The 20,829-nt window shown below is 37.9% G+C and overlaps 1 protein-coding gene across 11 annotated transcripts in view; it reads left to right on the forward strand.

Annotated features, from left to right (window-relative positions):
* The window catches only part of SLC41A2 (solute carrier family 41 member 2), a 127,701-nt gene that overhangs the window by 95,910 nt on the left and 10,962 nt on the right, over window positions 1–20,829 (forward strand). The gene's annotated exons all lie outside the window — the stretch shown is intronic.

Below are 20,829 nucleotides of genomic sequence, written 5' to 3' on the forward strand. Positions count from 1 at the left end.
TGATCTTGTGAGAAGAAAAGAGTACTGGTCTTCCTGTGTATAAGCCAATTCCTCTTCTTATCACTTAAGTTGTTCATTCTGAACATTTCCCATCTCTGACAGTTCCCTTTTTGAGGTTTGGTGATGTCAGCCACATTTTCAATCTTTAGAAAAGTTTCAAAAATGATAACAGCAAATATTTGTATTATATTTATTATTATTATTATTATTATTATTATTATTATTATTATCTCTTCACTGTTAGGCACTTTACATACATGAACTCAGTGAGTACTCAACTCTGTGAGCTAAGCTATGCTATTCCCATTCTCAGACGAGGCAGTTGATGTAGAGAGTTGAGTGACTTGTCCGAGTCCACACAGCAAGATAGAATCTACAGTCTACACTCCTAACCACTGTGTTTTACAAGAATAAGTTGACACTTTGTTGTGGTCTTAGAGGGTCATAGTTCTTAGGATGGCAGTTTCTGAAGACTTAAAGCAATCTTTTTTCTCTGGTTTTGTTACATCTTCCTGTTTCTTCCAGCCAGGCATTTTGCATCAGAAAAGCATTCATTCCACAGAGTTTACACAGAATCTATATCTATTGAAGTCAGGTAGAAATCCAGTCAAGAACACAAATATGTCTTGAGTGTCTGGAGAGAAGGACAGAGTGCTATGGAATTTCAGTAGTGGGAGAAATTTTTCCTATGTGGGGAGGAAGATTTATAATGGATAAAATTTTATTTTGTAGAATCCATAGAAAACCCCAGCAGAAGGAAGTGGTAACATTAGGTAAATGAGAAAATTCGGTGCATTTACAGAAAATAGTAAGAAAATTTCTGGGGCATAGGTGCTTATGTAAGGAAGTGATGAAAAATCAGGTTGAAAATTATAATTTGTGGCAAGATCATGAGGGATCTTGATGACCAGAATGAAGAGTTTATTGTGTTTTATAAAATGATGCTTTTCAAACTTTGTTCCACTCCCAACAAACTTGAGAGATCTGATACATTCATTTGATGCACTGGAGTATATAGTATATAAGGGTTGGGCTCTGGTTTCCACCACTCATGCCCATGTCAGCTTAGGCAGGGTAACCTCTCAGGGACTGTGTTTTCTTGCCTGTAAAAAATTGGCTAAGAATAGACCGACTGTGTGGGTTGTTTTAAGGATAAAATGAGCTAATCCATATAAGGTGCTATTACTGTCTCACTATTTTAATATCATCTTCAGTAGCTGTAGTTTACTGGAGTAATGAGTCCCTTAGGGGATCAGTGAGGGGATCAGAACCTATGGAATCTAGCATCAAGAGTCTACCATTATTCTGATACCCCACTAATTCCTTGAAGTCATTATTCTCAATAAGAATGGTGGCAGTACCACCATAACAGGAATCCCAGGATAATCACCCACTGAGAGAGTTAATTGGCTTAGCCTTAGGCAAGTTACTTAAGTTCTTGGGGACCTTATTCTTGCCTGTAAGATGAGGATGATGATTCTCCTCTGCATGGTAGTAATTATGTTTAATTGTGTGGCACATAGTAGGCCTTATTGAATCGTGTGCTCATATATTTTTTAAATTACCACACTAACTCAAATCCTATTCCCAGATGGCATCTCAAAGGAAAGAGCTAAGCAACCAGGGGATATTATTTTATTTATTTATTTTTTAAAGTAGGCTTTATGGCCAGAGTGGAGCCCAATGTGGGACTTGAACTTGCGACCCTGAGATTGAGACCTGAACTGAGACCAAGAGTCAGACACTTAACCAACTGAACCCACCCAGGTGCCCCAACCAGGGGATTTTAACAGGTTGGCTGACCTCATTCACATTCTTTTCTCTTCAAAATTTGAAATCACTAGATTTCAAATGGAAAATGAGAATCTCTTTATTTGTGTGTGCCTCTGTCTTTTAATTGGTTTCTGTCAGTTTGGGCTGAAGGAAGAGTCTGAAGAGGGGAGGATCAACAGTTCAAAAATTTTTTTCTCCCATTAAAAACATCTGCTTTAGCTTCGGGAGGTGATGAATATGGTAACCTCAAGGTAGGCAGTTGAAACAGGTGAAGTTTTGAGATTCTTTTATAGCCTTGTGATTGTTTTTGTGATACAATATTACAATATTTGTACAATATAATACAATATTTATGATACAATAGTGTGATGACATTATAGGTTGTAGGGTCTGAAAGCGGGACACTTTTCTAAATCCATATTTATGATGAATTCTCTAGACAAGTATGCTCAGGCTCTAGGCTAGTCAGGCATGGAAGATGAAATGATTGTCTGCCTCACTGTAGACACAGCAAGCATGCTGGATCCCTGGATAGCAAGCCCATTGAGAAAAGGTGCTCTTTTCAGGCTTGTCAGTCCTGATGAAGATGAAGGTAGGGCCAGAGAAGCTGAGCCATCTTTTTCTAGCACTCTGGCTAGGAATATAACCAGCCGTGCTCTGAATCCTGCTGAGACTGCAGATATGACTTAGAGGACTTTTCATATCACCGTCAAAAAAAACAAAAAAAATAAAAATATTTTAACAGAGCTCTGTAAAAGCATTTAATTGAAAAACATAAAAACCATTACTCAAGAAATTTGCCAGAATAATTCTTGGTTGATTGTGATCTCAGAATAGTCACCATAGAAATCCTGACCTGGGACACCTGGGTGGCTCAGCGGTTGAGCATCTGCCTTCGCCTCAGGGCGTGATCCTGGAGTCCCGGGACTGAGTCCCACATCGGGCTCCCTGCATGGAGCCTGCTTCTCCCTCTGCCTATGTCTCTGCTTCTCTCTCTGTGTGTCTCTCACGAATAAATAAAATTTAAAAGAAAGAAATCCTGACCTAATTGATTTTATTATTAAAATTTTTGAGTTTATTTAAAAAAATAAATATTTAGTACCATACCACTTTTTTTTTTTTAATTTAAAGCTAAATATCCATGTTAGTTCTAGTTGTATTGTTAAAAGGAATGTTTAAAGGATGTCAAAGAATGATGAGACCATCATTTGGTATCTAAAGTAAAGAGACAGAGTTGACTTTATTGCTCACTGTTGGGTGGGAGCTATGCTGGGGTCAGTCAGGAAGAATCTCTCCAGCCCAGCAAACTGCTGATCTTACATCAGATTTTAGGAAAGTGTGGGCTGAAGGATTGGCAGATGTCCAAAAGCATGAGTGAGTTGATGCCATCTGTACAAATATGGTTACTTGGTTGTGACTGTGTTTTGTTTGGTTGGCCCCAAACCATGTATTTATTGGACTGAATCTGTTCCTAATTGGCTACTTTAGGAAGCAAGGACTATCACTGTTTGGCTGGCTTTTAAAGTATGTTCAATAAATGTAAGTTGTTTATTGATTGAATGAGTTCAAAAGTAGTTCTGATAGCTTTTTGTTAATGTGGCTAAAAAATCATCAGTGTTTTCCTAGGAGAGGATGAATGAAGTTCTAAATTCTCAGTCTCCATTTTTGTTCTTCACTCAGCCAAAGCTGCAGGAGATCCCAAGGGATTGTCCAGACCTTCACCTAGGTTGCTGATTCTTCTTGAAAGCAGGGTTTCATTTGTGAAGATCTGCTTTTTAGTTTATATCAATCAGCATAATTTCATTTTTTTCCTTTGCATCATTTGCTGAAACATCTGCTGGGACAGTGGCTTTCAAATAATTTGAGGCTCTAGACAATAAGCCTCAAAGAACTGTGAGACAAACCAGAATAATGAGGAGTATTAGAAGAAGGGACTAGGGTATATTCACTAGCATTACCTAAGATTTTTCAGGCCTGACCCAGAAAATAACATTCCCCAGGTAACCAGATTACCTTTTCTTTTAGCTTAGATATAGATTGCTTTCTTTCACCTGTAATGTTGGCCAGGGTTAAATAACACAAGTGTTAGTAGTGGTTTTGGTTGGCCAAAAGAAAATTCAAAACCATTCTATTATCTGTAGCTGAAACTGTTATTTTGGTAGTCTTGTGTGGAAGCTGTGTACTTTGTATGGTCATCTTTGCTCTGAGAATCTTGAGTTAATAGTCAGCTTTCCATGAATCATTTTTCTGGAAGTGCTCTGAAGAACCTCTTTTAGGTTCTCAACTGGTATTACCTTCCAGCTCTGCTAAGATCCCTTCCATTTTTTTCCCAGAGGATGTTGCTAGTTTAGTTTTATCCAGGGATTATATTTTGTGTTGTTTTGTTTTTAATTGAATAATGGGGGTCTCTGGGTGGCTCAGCGGTTTAGCACCTGCCTTCAGCCCAGGGCACCGTCCTGGGGTCCCAGGATCGAGTCCCACATTGGGCTCCCTGCGGGGAGCCTGCTTCTCCCTCTGCCTGTATGTCTGCCTCTCTCTCTCTGCCTCTCATGAATAAATAAATAAAATCTTTAAAAAATAATAATTGAATAATGGACATTCCTTTCAGACAGGGTTGTACCTGGACATGGATAAAAAGACCATGGATTATTTTATTCATCATCATAAACTCAGCACCAGCTTCTGCCTGATACAGCAAATAATAATCAAATAAGTATTCAGCTTTATAGTATTAGATTATTTTAAGCATTTCAGTCATGTTTCTTCATGCAGATTCTGATCTCATTGAAAGCAATAACTATGTTGTATTCTTTTCTAAATGATCCAGAAAGCTTTATCACAGTGTTTTCTATGTTAGGTATAAATAAATATTTGTTAAATTGGATTTGAGATGTGTTCAGTGTACTTTGAGTATTTGGGCAAATACTGACGCAGTTCCTCATTGTTTGAGCAGAAGAAGCCAGACACAAAAAGAATACATAATAAATTTATTGTAACATTTATATTAAGTATAGATAAAGGCACAAATAACAACAAAAGTAAATGAAGTTTGGTGACTAACTTGTGCCAGAAGAAGAATTGAAGACCCATAATTGATGAGCCACTATTCTTGGATACCTTACTCACAAGAAAAATATGAACTAATGTTTATCCTTTTAGCAGTACCCTGAGATGTGCGTAGTCTTCCTTACTTTCCAAGTGACAATTTGAGAGACTGTAAGCTTAAAAGATTTACCTAGAGTAACAGAAGTAAAGTAGTAGATGAAATTTGAACTTAGAGCTGTATTACTTACTCCAAAGTCTTTGTTCTCTCTACCTCATCACAAGTAAAAGGACTGAGAATTTAACTTGGTAATCTCATTATTTATTAGTGGATGATGATGGAAAGAGGCCCCAGACTCTAGGGTAGGGATCAGCAAACTTTTCCTGTAAAAGGCCAGATAGTCAACATTTTAGGCCTTGCAGATCACATGGTTTCTGTCACAGGTACTCAGCTCTGCTATGACAGCATAGCAACAGCCATTGACATCGTGTAAATAAATGAGCATAGCCACGTCCCAGCAAAGCTTTACTTATGGACACTGGAAATTAAATTTCCTATATGTTTATGTGTCAAAAAATACTATTCTTCCTTTGATTATCTTTAACCATTTGAAAAATATTAAAACCATTCTTAGTGTATGGGCCATACAGGTGGTAGGCCAGATTTGACCAGGAGTATAGTTTGCTGACCCCTGCTGTAGGCCGTTGCTGCAAAGAAAACTCTATCAAAGTCTCTCTCTATATAATAGAATAATATATATATATTATATATATATATTCAATTTATTTTTAAAATTAATTTTAGTGGTAGAATTTAATGATTCCATCATTTGCACAAAACACCCAGTACCCTTATATGAAATATCTTCCTTAATGCCCATCACCCAGTTACCCCATCCCCCTACTCCCCTCACCTCCAGCAACCCTCAGTTTGTTTCCTAGAGTTCAGCATCTCTTATGGTTTGCCTCCCTCTCTGTTTTCATCTTATTTTCCTTTCCTTCCCCTTATTCACCTATTTTGTTTCTTAAATTACACATATGAATGAAATCATATGGTATTTGTCTTTCTCTGACTGATTTTGCTTAGCATAATACTCTCTAGTTCCATCTACCTCATTGCAAATGGCAAGATTTCATTCTTCTTGATAGCTGAATAATATTATATATATATATATATATATAATGGAATATTATACATATGTGTATATGTGTGTGTGTGTGTGTGTATACACACGTACCATGTCTTCTTTATCTGTTCATCTGTTAATGGATATTTGGGCTCTTTCCATAGTTTGGCTATTGTAGGCATTGCTGCTATAAACATTGGGGTGCGTGTGCCCCTTCTAATCACTATGTTTGTATCCTTTAGATAAAGCCCTAGTAGTGCAATAGCTGAGTTGTAGGGTACTCTTTTAAAAAAATTTTATTTATTTACTCATGAGAGAGAGAGAGACAGAGACACAGGCAGAGGGAGAAGCAGGCTCCATGCAGGGAGCCTGACGTGGGACTCAATCCTGGGTCTCCAGGATCAGGCCCTGGGCTGAAGGCAGCGCTAAACCCCTGAGCCACCCAGGCTGCCCCTAGGGTACTCTATTTTTAACTTCTTGAGAAACCTCTATACTGTTTTTAGAGTAGCTGCACCAGACTGCATTCCCACCAAGAGTATAAGAGGGTTCCCCTTTCTCTGCATCCTCACCAACATCTGTCATTTCCTGACTTGTTAATTTTAGCCATTTTGACTAACGTGAGCTGGTATCTCACTGTGGTTTTGATTTGTATTTCCCTGATACTGAGTGATATTGAGCATTTTTTCATGTGTCTGTTGGCCATTTGTATGTCTTCTTTGGACAAATGCCTTTTCATGTCTTCTGCCCATTTCTTGACTGGATTTTTTTGTTTGTTGGGGTATTGAGTTTGATAAGTTCTTTACAGATTTTGGATACTAGCCCTTTATCTGATAAGACATTTGCAAATATCTTCTTTTAGTCTTGTTGACTATTTCCTTTGCTGTGTAAAAGTTATCTTGATGAAGTCCCAGTAGTTCATTTTTGCTTTTGTTTCTCTTGCCTTTGGAGACATCTCTAGCAAGAAGTTGCTATAGCTAAGGTCAAAGAGGTTGCTGCCTGTGTTCTCATCTAGAATTTTGATGGATTCTTGTCTCACATTTAGATCTTTCATCCATTTTGAGTCTATTTTTTGTATATGGTATAAGAAAGTAGTCCAGTTTCATTCTTCTGCATGTGGCTGTTCAATTTTCCCAACACCGTTTGTTGAAGAGACTTTTTTTTCCATTGCATATTCTTTTCTGCATTGTTAAAGATTAGTTGACCATAGAGTTGAGGGTCCATTTCTGGATTTTATCTTCTGTTCCGTTCCTCTACGTGTCTATTTTTATGCCAGTATCATACTGTGTTGATGATTGCAGCTTTGTAATACAGCTTGAAGTTCAGAATTGTGATGCCACCAGCTTTGGTTTTGTTTTTCAACACTTCTTTGGTTATTCAGGGTCTTCTCTAGTTCTCTACAAATTTTAGGATGGTTTGTTCCAGCTCTATGAAAAATGCTGGTGGTATTTTGATAGGCATTGCATTGAATGTATAGATTGCTCTGGGTAGCATAGACATTTAACAATATTAGTTCTTCCAATCCTTGAGCAGGGAATGTTTTTCCCTTTCTGTTTGTCTTCCTCAATTTCTTTAGTAAGTGTTCTGTAATTTTCAGAGTACAGATCCTTTATCTCTTTTGTTAGGCTTATTCCTAGGCAATTGTGAATGGGATCAATTTCTTTATTTCTCTTTCTTCTGCCTTATTGTTAGTGTATAGAAATGCAACTGATTTCTGTGCATTGATTTTATATCCTGCAAGAATATTTATATATTTTTAGGAATTGCCTTTCTAAACAGATTTTAAAAGCTTAACAGATGTTTTTCAAACCTCTCCCTATGTGGTGCACATTGCTACTTAATACAAAGAGATGAACTTTTCAACAAAAGCAATTTGAAAGAAAATAACATTAAGGTTTAACTTACATGCAGTGAAATATACCCATGTAAAGTGTGTTAAGTTTGATGAGTTTTGAGATATGTGTACACCCCTGTAATAACCACCCCAGTCAACACATCGCAGTCAGTGTCCCTCCAATCCCTGGTTTTAGGCAATCACTAATCTATTCTCTATCACTATAAATTACATTTTCCTTTTATAGAATTTCATATAAGTAAATCTAAATATGTACTCTTTGCCTCCTTTTACTTCACATGTATTTTTTGAAATTTATTAATAGTTGCATATAGTTAGTAATTTGCTCTGTTTTTGCTGCTTTGTTTTCTGTTGTGTGACTATACCACGGTTGGTTTATCCATTCACCTGCTGGTAAACACTTGGTTTGCTTCCAGTTTGGGGCTATTATGAATGAAGCTGCTGTTAACATCTGTGTATAAATCTTTGTGGAGATACATGTTTTTGTTTCCTTTGGGTAAATACCTACGTGTGGAATTTCTGGCTCTTATGGGATAGGTATGTTTAACTTTATAAGAAGCTGCCAAGCTGTTTTCCAGTGTGATTATACTGTTCTGAAATCCTATTGGTACAAGAGTTCCTGTTGCTCCACATCCTTACCATCACTTAGTATTGTCAGTCTTTATGCCTTTAGCCATTTTAGTGGGTGTAAAGGTGGTAGTTCATGGTCATCATAATTTCTGGTATTGAATATCTTTTCATGGATTTATTGGCCATTCACATTTTCTTTTGTGAAGTTCAATCTTATGTCCATTTTTAATAATGAATTGACTTATGGAGTCGTAAGAGTTCTTTATATTTCTGAATAGTCCTTTGTTATATACCTGCATTAAAAATATTATCTACCAGTCTATACATTGCTTCTTCATTTTTTTAACCATATATTTTAACATCATACGTTTCAGTTTTAATAAAGTCAGTTTATCAGTTTTTTAGATAAACTAGTGCTTTTATCAGAAAAGCTACTGCTTTTCTTTGTCCTAAGAAACCATTGTCTATGCCTGGCTTGTGAGGGGTTTTTCCTGTTTTATTTGAGAAATCTTCTGGTTTTAACCTTTTTGGAGTTCTCTAATCCATTTTGACTTAATCTTTGTGAATTACAGATTAAGGTTCATATTTTTCCTTATGAATACCTGGTTGTTCCAGCACCATTTATTGGGAAAACTATCCTTACTCTCCTTGAATGACCTTAGTGTCTATCAGAAGTCAGTTTATTATGTATGTGTGGGTCTATTTCTAAATTTTATTCTGTTCCACTGATGTTTATGTCTGTTCTTGTATAACTGTTTTCTTTTGAGCCCTCACATGTTTTTTTAAAGTTTTAGTCTCAAAAGAAATCATTTTCCATTCTTCTTAATTGCAAGCTCTCTTCTTTATGTGAGTCTCAGTTCATTTATAGGAGTATTTGCTGTGCCAGATAACCAAAACTAATGTAGATGTTTTTCTCTGTTATTTCTGCCAAATCAATATCCTTTTATTCACTGCTCTTAACATAGAATTCTCAGTGTGCTAGTATTTCAACAGCAACAGTAATTATATTTATGAATCCTTATGTGATACTGTATCTCAAAGCTCAAAGCTTCTGGAAGTCCAAGTGGATTACATCTGGATTTTCACACTTGTCACTTCTCATGGCAGCTTTTTTCTAAGATGTGAATTAGACTAATTATACATGTTCCTTCCTTTTGTATATCTGACTCCATCATCCCCTGCTTTGCCCCATATTCTGTCTCTTACCAATAACTGTAGATCCTTTGATATCAAGAAAAGATTGATTTTCAAATCTCTCAGTTATTTCTTTGTTCTTTTTACTTCCTCCTGGTTAAATGGGTTGTCTTCTTTTCAGGGTTTACCTTCCTTATGTCAAAGAAGTTCAGAACTGTACTTCTGACACTTTTCATTTTACCTGAAGTTAAAATGTTTTCCAGGTAGTTCCATGTTCCAGCAGTATTTGTTACTCAGTTCCTGTAGACTTCAAAGTTATCCTTTTAAATATGTTTTCTGAGACCATCTGTCATCATTAAAGTAATAAACAAGGAAATGAATGGATTTCAGTACTGAGCTTAGGCAAGGAAGGGGTTTTGGTCATTCTTTCATGAGCATTTTTGTTTGTTTTCATTTGAGGTTTGTTTTGTATCATAAAGGCAACATACACTTATCATGGTAAAATGCCCATAATCCCCACACTCAAGATCACCATCACAAATATTTTGGTGTGCTATTTAAAAAATATATTTTAAAAAATTATTTCTCAAATTTGAGTATTACATATATTGGAAAGGCATACAATAAATGGTTTTAAATGAATGAATATTCTTTTTTTTCATTGAAATGTTTTGCTAGGCAACCTGCAGAAAGGGAGATGGTATAGAAACAGGGTGATCTTGGGCTATGGGCAGAATGAAGGGGGAGCACCTAAGTTGCTCAGGGCCTGATCTCTGCCTAGTGCATCTTTCCCTAATATTCAGTGGATACTAAGAACATTAATCTAACTCAGTAGGAGAAGATCAATACATGTTCACTCCTATAGCTATTTAAATATGTTTATTTCTATCTTTTTCCCCCTTTTATTAGAAACTAACAAACATCTTATTTTTGCTTGACTTTTTTTTTTTTAATTTTCAGGTTGTCATTTCCTAATGTTAAACGACATTAGTTATCACTGGCTCTTTGCATGATTGGAACAGAATGATATGGTCAGATGAGGGAGCAATCAGTGGTGGGGTTAACTGGGCCAGGGTTAAAGAACACCAGCCAAAAGATTATTATTTTTAAATTGTATTTATATATTAAATATTGAATAGATGAACAATAATGACATGCACAAGGTATAAAGAATAATAAACACCAGGACACTCACCAGTCAGCTTAACAAATAGAACACTACCAGAGGGAACCCTGGGTGGCGCAGCGGTTTGGCGCCTGCCTTTGGCCCAGGGCGCGATCCTGGAGACCCGGGATCGAGTCCCACGTCGGGCTCCCGGTGCATGGAACCTGCTTCTCCCTCTGCCTGTGTCTCTGCCTCTCTCTCTCTCTCTATCATAAATTAAAAAAAAAAAAAAAAAAAAAAAAAGAACACTACCAGAACCCTAGTATCTGTACCTTTTAAAGCTACACATTCTAAAAGTTTCTTTTTTTTTTTTTTTCTTTTTTCTAAAAGTTTCTTTTGGACAAAAGGTCTTCACCATTTTTGTGACTGGACTCCTTGGAAATCTTAGGTTCCTTCTCAAAATAAGTTTTATTCATTTCCCACCTTCCTCCACCTACCACCTTACAAAAATAATTCAGACCAAAGAAAAGATGCCTTTATTTAAATATCAGGAGTAGACTGAATTCCTGTTGACTGATAATCCTAAATTCTTAGGAGCAAACATTTATATATTCGATTTTAATTAGTGGAGTTTCTAGTCTGGAAACTATTAGGGAAGCATATTTTTATAGGGAAAATAAACTCAGCCTTTGTATGTTAGGGGTTTGGAAGAACTGTACTAATTTACTACTCCTGGTGTTTATTTGCATTATATTTCCAAGCCTTCCTTCCCTGAAGAATCATCTTTCTTTACATAGTACACAAGGCTGTTACTGGCATTCAGGATATTGAGAGGATGCTAGTATGCAGGAATGTTAATTCTAGCTCAAAGAAGGAGCTGGCCAAGAGAATCAATATTGTCCAAAGCAAATATATATTTTTGTACTCTGGATATTTATTTAAATTCCAAGCAATACAGCTAGAACATCCAGAACAGGCTACAAATTTGCCTTTTCAGAAGGTACACTTACCTAAAGAATTTATGCATATCTCATAAAAAACAGATGATGTAAAAACACATTCTACCCTTGGTTTGATTTCAATGTGTTTTCACAGTGAAAAGCATGCATTCCTTAAATAATCATTTAGTTTTAAAATAAAATATGTTGCATTAAGTAATATCTGATACTTACTGTGATTTTATAATTCGTTAGATACTGTGTTCCAAGGAAACACTGAAATCCTTTGTTACTTACAAAAAAAAATTAATAAATTGAAATCTGAGTGAACTTTAAGTCATCATAATACCGTTAACAAGAAATTGCATGGGAAGGGAATTTAAAGTCCAATTAATGGAGTAAGAATTGGGAGGGAGTGGGAGAAGACATGCATATGTGAGGCAAGCAATTACTACATAGTTCATGATCACAGATTTCTTACCTTTGCACTCAAGAACTAGAACAGACTATGAAGACATAAATTAATCTGTTTTAAAGAAGCCTAAACTAAGGATCATAGAGAAAAGTCATGTTAGGTGGTGAGTGTTAGAAACCGGTGTTCATAACCTTGCATCACAGAACTATTAGTGAATGAGGTAAACAATAAAGGTACAACCAGTGCAAAAAAAAAGAAAAAGAAAAAAGAAACCAGTGTTCACACTTCAATTCCAATAACCTTTTAAAAAAAATTTTTTTTAAAGATTTTTATTTTAGAGAGAAAGAGAGCATTGTGGGGGGAGGGGCAGAAGGAGAGGGAGAGAGAATCCCAAGTATACTCCCTAGTAAGCACAGAGCCTGACACTGGGCACAATCCCAGGACCCTGAGATCATGACCTGAACTGAAACCAAGAGCTGGATGCTCAACCAACTGAGCCACTCAGGTGCCCCCAATAACCTTTTAATTAAAGATCATAAATTCAGCATAACTGATGAACAATGAGCATGACGTTAATATTTATTGAGTACTGACTGTGTATAGACACTTAACTCTTTACATATATTATTTAATTTCTGCGACCCACCTGTGATAATGGATATTTCATTGCAGAGATGAGAAGGATTTGAGGTTCATTCAGTGGTAGAGCCTGTTTAGCGACACATGATTGCTTCAGGCTTATTATGGATAAGTGCTTTTGCTAAAAACCAAGAGATCATGGGATCCCTGGGTGGCGCAGCGGTTTGGTGCCTGCCTTTGGCCCAGGGCGCGATCCTGGAGACCCGGGATCGAATTCCACGTCGGGCTCCTGGTGCATGGAGCCTGCTTCTCCCTCTGCCTGTGTCTCTGCCTCTCTCTCTCCCTCTGTGTGACTATCATAAATAAATAGAAATTAAAAAAATAAAAAAATAAAAACCAAGAGATCAAATAGAAAAATGACATTATTTTCTCCTTTAAGAGATTTCCACACGAGATCCCTGGAACCTAGCATGTCAGATGTACATATTAGGTCAGTAGCTTTCAAATGTTTTGTTTTATTTATTTTTTTTTTAAGATTTCTTATTTATTCATGAGAGACACAGAGAGGCAGAGGCACAGGCAGAGGTAGAAGCAGGCTGCATGCAGGGAGCCCGATGCGGGACTCGATCCCAGGACCCTGAGGTCACACCCTGAGCTGAAGGCAGACATTCAACCACTGAGCCACCTGGGTATCCCAGCTTTCAAATGTTTTTGACCACAATATTAAGTAAGAAATATGTTCAAGGTACCTGGGTCGCTCAGTCAGATAGGCATCCAACTCTTGATTTCGGCTCAGGTCACCATCTTAGGGTTGTGAGATTGAGTGAGCCCCACGTTGGGCTCTGCGCTGGGCACAGAACCTGCTTAAGATTCTCCCTCTCCCTCTTCTCCCCTCCCTTCTCCATTAAAAAAAAAACTAAAGAAAGAAAAATGTTTATACTGAAACTAATGCATCCATTTATATATTTTATTTATATATAAATATATGTAATTTCATAGCTGAAACAAAAGTTGTATGAAACATCCTGTTAGCATACTAATACTTTCTATTCTAACCCTGTTGTATTCTATTTTATTGTATTCCATTTTTTAAAAGACCAATTACATTAAATTGACTTCATAGCTATTCGTGGGTCATATACTGAAAAAAGACATGTTAGATATATATTCTTTTTTAGTTCTTTTATGTGTGTGTTAAAAACTAGATATTACTAGTCCTCCAAAGCAACTCTAGCTGCTCCTTCTGTTATTTTACCTCTGTGTTGTACTTGGATTGCTAATTTTGCTTTCTCAATTTAAGAAATTATCTACGATCTGTTATTTATGGTATATGAGAATCTAGCCATCTTACCCCATGTTTTATTTCCCCAACTTTCATCCTCCTAGTATAGGAAGGCTCAATTTTTATTTTATGAATAAGTATTGTTTATCTTCTGTGGCTATAAATATCATTTATCACAGAGCCAAGCCATGTGTTATATTTTCTTAATTTTTAAAAAATATTTTCTTTCTTTTTATCTCTCTCTGATTTCTTTCTGGAGATAGTTGCCCTATTTTTTCACTGGCATAATTTCCTATATCCTATCCTTAGTTTCTTCCCACATGATCCATCATAGCTGCCACACATCTGTACTTAGTTTTTTGCTCCCAGACTCTGTTATATCAGATAATTTGCCATTTGCCTTGATCGTAGAGACCTCATTTCTAGAGTGCTCCATCTACCTGCTATTTCTGGACTCTGGCTCCCCAGCCCACCTGGCGCCTTCTTCGCTCACTGCTCTCTGCAGTTGGCTCTTCTATTCCCCCATCCCCATTCCTTCTCTCTCTCTCTGGTTCTCCCCTCATTTTCATCACACACTTTCTTTTTTTAAAAAAAACATTTATTTATTTATTTATTTTTAAAATTTTATTTATTTATTTATGATAGAGAGAGGCAAAGGCACAGGCAGAGGGAGAAGTAGGCTCCATACCGGAACCCGACGCGGGACTTGATCCCGGGACTCCAGGATTGTGCCCTGGGCCAAAGGCAGGCGCCAAACTGCTGAGCCACCCAGGGATCATCACACATTTTCTTTTTTAAAAAAGATTTTTATTTATTTATTTGAGACAGGGCATGAGCCTGGGGAGGGGCAGAGGCAGAGGAAGACTCACTGCTGAGTAGTTCCCGGATCCCAGGACACCACTGAAATCATGACCTGAGTTGAAGGCAGATGCTTAGCCAACTGAGCCACCCAGGCACATTTTCAAGAAAGTTCCAAAGAGAGAGAACATGGGAGAAAACTTCCTGAGTGCATGCATTTCTTAAAATTCTTTAGTTTAACCTTCAATACTTGGGTGACAGATTGGCTGGGCACGGGATTATGGATTAGAAATCTCTTTCTCTTGGAATTTTGAAGGCATTGCTTCTTTGTTTCCCTGTGTTGCTGTTGGGAAAGTCAGGCTCTTGTTCCTTCATATAGGACCTATGAGGTTTTTTTAATCATTGCAAATATTTACTATGTTCTTTCTATGTGGTAGGTACTGTTAAGTTTTCTGCCCCATTTCATCTATGCGACAGGGATTATTTCCTCTACAGGGAAGAGACTGTAGCATGCAGAGTGTGAGTGGCTTGGAAGTAGAGAAGGCTGTGGCCTGGGCACTCTCCAATGGGAGGATGGGGGGATTAGCAGCTGAACTGGGAGCCCTCCGAATCTGAGCATCTGATGTCCTCTCTGGAGGGTTTTCCTTCTGCCCGCTACTGTTCTTGGAGCAAACAAGGTCTAAAGGAACCCCATCACTAACTGTGCAGACTCCTCATTCTCAGCCAGTACTTCATAATTCCCAGTGGTTTTAAGTCCTGAGATTCTTCCCCTTCAGTTTTCTCCAGAAAATGTCCCATTATTTCCCTAGATGGGGAGGACAGTTGCACAAATGATCAAAAAATTAGATCTTTGTTCACTCCACACAGACACTTAAATACCCCTTTGGTTTTAGCCCCAGCGCCCCTTAGTGCTACCAAGTTCACACCTTTCAGGGCAGCCCCGGTGGCTTAGCAGTTTAGCGCTGCACCTTCAGCCCGGGCATGATCCTGGAGACCTGGGATAGAGTCCCACGTCAGGCTCCCTGCATGGAGCCTGCTTCTCCCTCCGCCTGTGTCTCTGCCTCTCTCTCTCTCTCTCTCTCTCTCTCTCTCTCTCATGAATAAATAAATAAAATCTAAAAAAAAAAAAGTTCACACATTTCAGTTTGAACTCTGCAGGGCACGCTGACATCCTCTTCTAGGTAGCCCCTAGGGAGGTAGGTTTTCTTTTTTTTTTTTAAGATTTAATTTATTCATGAGAGACACAGAGAGAGGGGCAGAGACACAGGCAGAGGGAGAAGCAGGTTCCCTGCAGGGAGCTGGATGCGGGACTCGATCCCAGGACCCCAGGATCATGCCCTGAGCTAAAGGCAGATGCTCAACTGCTGAGCCCCCCAGGCACCCTGCGGGGGTATTCTAGAAGGTAGCTTGGGCAGCCCTGGTCAGTGAGTTACCACTGCCCTGTCTGCTCATGCTTTTTTAATTATAAAATACAAATGTACAGGAAGTTATAGGAAATAAAATAGCCTTGTATTTACTATGCAGCTTTAGCAACCCTTAACAAATTATTTAAGCAACTACTTCAAAACGATCAATAAAAATGCATCATGTATATGGTTGTTGCCACTTGTGTATCACTTCCTGGTCTCATTTGATTCCCTCCCAAGCAGTTGTCTAAATTGGTATGTATCACTGCCAAGCACGTTCCTCTACCACTGCTGCGGAATGAATCTATAAATAACATATTGTATTGTTTTTCATATTTATAAGCCTTATGGGAATCATACTTTATGTAGTCTCCTACTGCTTTTCGCATTCAACTTTATGCTTTTGAGACATATGCATATGGATTCATGTAGCTCTTTTTCATTTGTTTTAGCTTCTATATAATGTTCGGTTGTGTGACCTAGGAGCTAATTTCCTCATTCCTTTGTCAGTAGACATTTGAGTTTATCTCCAACTTTGGACTTTTACCACAGTGGTGCAGTGAATGTTCTTGCACGTTTCTGTGAGTGTGCATGTCGGAGTTTCCCAGCAGAGCTTCTGCAAGTCCCCAAAGATACTGGTCCTCCCAGTCCTTGGGGTAGCCACTCGGCACTGGGGTGGGTAAAGCCCCCAGGCCAGTTTCCTCCAGTCATAAACAGTTTCATCCTTTTACTCATTTTGCAGAAGAAAAAGGAGGAAAAAAATCCTGTTTTTATGTGGAATTGCTGGATTGGGGAGATACACATCTTCATATTTAACAGATATTGCTGAGGTGTTGTGCAGAGTAGTTGTGCCAGTTTATACTCCTGTGGCCAATGCAGAGTTCTTTTTACCAAAGTGATGTGCTGCATTAATGTTTAATAATTTGGGCTTTTGTGTGAGACTGTAGTAGGAGTTGGAACTTGTCTCCGCCCATGAGCTGTATGATCTCTGTGTGATCTCTGGCCGGCTAGCTGCACTTCACATATACCTTAGTATCCCTTTATGTCAAAAAGGTATAATAATAGTCCATAGCGTATTATAGAGGTATTTTAAGGATTAAATCAGTTCATGTGAACCACCTTGAACACTGCATGTCCCCATCACAGGCCATTTCAAAAAACAATGTTCGCTATTATGATTGCTCAAAATTTGACTTTTGCTAGTCAGATGGGTATGAAATGGAGTTTAATGTGGCTTAATTTGCATTCCTGTATTATTAGTGAGGTTGAGCATCTTTTCGTGTTTATTAACACTTCTGATTTCCTTTTCTATTCTATTGGGTTGTTTCTTTTTCTTACAAACTGTAGGAGTTCTCTGTATATTCTCTTTAAATATTCTAAATACTAATTCTTGTCACTTATATACAATGCAGAGATTTTTTTTCCCCCAAGCCTGGGGCATGATTTTTAACTTTATGGTGTTTGTTGAACCACAGAAATCTTTAAAATAGTTTATAAGCTAAGATTGTATGCATTTTACTTACGAAATCATTCCCTACATCAAGGTCATAAGACATTCTCTTATAAAACTTCTCAAGTATTGCTTTTTGTACTTGAGTCTTACCTAGAATATATTTTGGAGTATGAAGTATGGATGCTGTTTTATTTCTTTCTGTATGAATAAGCACTTGTCTCCTGAGTAGGGTTCAGCACACCTTTTTCTGTAAAGTGCCAGAGAGTAAATATCCTGGGTTTTGTGGATCATATGGTCTCTGTCACAACTACATAGTTCTGTCATTGTGGCACCACACAGGTCACTTACCCTCTCTGACTTGATTGCTCCCAATGAACATTGGCGATTATGAGTGCCTCTTTCATGAGAATGTTGTGAGGATTAAATTATAGACTAAATAGACAGGAAGTAAATAAATGGGTGGAGTGGAGTTCCAATAAAATTTTATTTATAAAAACAGGCAGCAGGTTGAATTCGGCCCATGGGCTGTAGTTTGCCAATGCCTGTTCTAGACAAATCTAATCCATTCAATGTAGATATTAAACAAGCAATTAGTAAATTGTATATATATCATATATGTACGATAGATATATATTACATAAATTTATGTATATAAATGCATATTAACTATGTCCTATGTAAATATATAACAATACACATATATTATAGATTTATTTCTATTTCTTGCCAATCCCATAGAAATTAGCTACGCTACCTTATTCTCTTCAAAACTATCATTTCCTCCTGCACACATTACTCACTCACCAGCACATTTCTTTATTGAACCTCCATACATTCCAGTAATATAGAGTTTACTGCATAATTTGTTCTATTTATAGGCAACCCCAAATTTTTTTTTGAAAATAGTTGTCTTTTGGTAACTTTTCTCCTGTAGCCTACAACTACCCTCTGAAGCTGTGTATTACAAACTCATGTCACCTGATGCCATGATCTTAAGTTTCCATCTCCTGCCCTCCCTGCCGGTGACAAACAGCTCTTATTCTCACTGGATACTCTTTGTATCCCACTGATTCTCATGGATTCAGTCAGATAGCAGGTGTCTGCTTTGTGAGCTGGTCATTTTGCTAGACACAGAAGATACAGGGGTGGACGAGTTCCTGTGGAAATAAGGCATCCAGAACAGAAGACGTGGCCTGGACCATTCAGGGCCCAGCGCATGACTCTCTTTCTTATTCTGAACCTTATGTTTTTATTGGTGTAACCTGAGTTCATGCAGCTTTCTTACCTTTCTCTTCATGCCCCCAGACTGAGGTTCTTATTAATTATCTCAAAGCCAGTATGGCAGATACTAGGCCCTTTTGGGTTTTCTTCAACCCAAAGAAGTAAGAAGTTTGCCCAGAGTCATACAGCTGATAAATGGAAATCAAATCAATACTCTGTCATTTCCAAGTCTAGATTATTTCTAATACTCCATGCTTCCTCCATACATTGTCCTGATGGAACTTTCTGTGATTCCAAAACAATCTTTGCCAGGGAAATACTGTTGTGCCCAAAATTGCGTATCTGAGAAACCACTAAAGAGCCGACACCGATTCAAGTACATGAGGGTTTATTAACAAGCTTGAGCTTGGGTCCAAGTATATCTGACACAGCGGAGCAGGGACTTGGACCCCGAGGTTAAGAGGCGTAGCAGTTTTATAGGGGCCAGTGGCCAGTGAGATTGTAACACACACAGAAAGTTGCATAGTCATGTCGGTCCACACGTAGGTTGGCCAATTGAATTACAATTTACCCTATAGTAACCGTTTGAACTAGCCTATCACTGGTCAGAATTGGCACGCAGGTGTGGCGGGCAAAGGGCGGGGTTTACATTCTTTGGCGGTTAGGGGTTCCGCATTCCTATATGAGCTGGTTTCTGGTAAGGGTGTGCTCAGCAGCTTGACTAGGGTGGGGGAGCACCTTAAGCAATAAGCAGGTCTTGTGGGGGTTATACATGAGATGGCAGGTGTAGCACAAAATGGAGTTAGTCCTGCTCTGCTTGTCCAGGGGTAGGGAATTTTTGTTAAATTTCTTGGGTCCTATGATACTAAAGAAGAAACAACCTCATGCAAAAGAAAATGGGGCTTAAAACACAGCCTCTCTCTGACAGATGTCCAGAGACATCTAAAGTTGACTCCTTTGGAATGGGTACATGTGTGTCTCTCTGTTTTGACAAGCCAATCTCCTTCCTGGTAAAGGTGTCAGAGCTAAACCACAGCACACAGTTTAGGACTCCAGGGAGATACCTCACCTCCATAGCCAACATGTCAGAACAGCAGAAGGTAACTTCCCACTGTCTGGGAGGCCACAAATTGTCATAGCAATGAAGCTCTTAAAATCTACTAGTAGCAGACATCTGATGAAAGCTTATTGTGTGCCACCAACTGATCATTTAGTCTATTATTTTGTCTTCACAACATTCTCATGAAGGTAGGTGCCATTATTATCTCTCATGTTCACTTGGAGAAATAGAATCTGAGAGGTTAAGTGATTTGCCTGCAGTCGGCTAGTAGGTGATGGAGAAGTGCTCACAGCCATGCCACTATTCTTGCCAAGTTGTCCAAAACCAGGGAACATTGACCTCTCTAATCCCAATCCCTTTTTATTTATTTTTTATAGAGATTTTATTTATTTATTCCAAATCCCTTTTTAATACTGAAGGAGTTTGAGAGTTAGGGGATCCTCCTGCTCTTAATATCCAAAGAAAAAAATATTTATCTGATCCCCAAATTCAAAGCATTACGATGGTCTTCATATTCCTGGTAGCCTAGAAAATGCTTACATATATCACCTTAGTATTTGAATTGCCCTTTAAAATACTTCGACTCTGTGTCTGTATCTGTACATCTATCTATGGAGACAGGTCATTCCTCATTCCACCTCCCTTCTGGCTATTGTTCTTAGCATAGACTGAAATTTCCCTTGGCAAGCCACCCATGGCCTTATAAGTAGTAAGTGAACAGTTGGTTCCCTTTCTTTATTTCACTTGATATACCTGCAATAGGAGAATTTATTCCTTATTTTAATTTTTATTTCCATCTTTATATGTCTTCCTTCTTCACAGGTTTATCATACAGAAAGAAGTTGAAACAAACAATGGTATAATACTGTTAAATATAAGGCTTATTGGGATTTGGGGGAAGCTTGAAGAAAATGAGAAGGTATATGTGAAAAGTTGAAGAAATATGTTATTAATTGTGGAGATACATGGTTTTTTTCCTTGTGAAAAGAAAAGGTTCCTGGCAGTTATTTCTTTTTTCCAAGTGTAGTTCTTGACTTGGACACATGCTCTTCCTTTCAGAAGGCAATGGTGTAG

Source organism: Vulpes vulpes, chromosome 16 (genome assembly GCF_048418805.1).
Source record: "Vulpes vulpes isolate BD-2025 chromosome 16, VulVul3, whole genome shotgun sequence".
Classification (NCBI taxonomy): Eukaryota; Metazoa; Chordata; class Mammalia; order Carnivora; family Canidae; genus Vulpes; species Vulpes vulpes.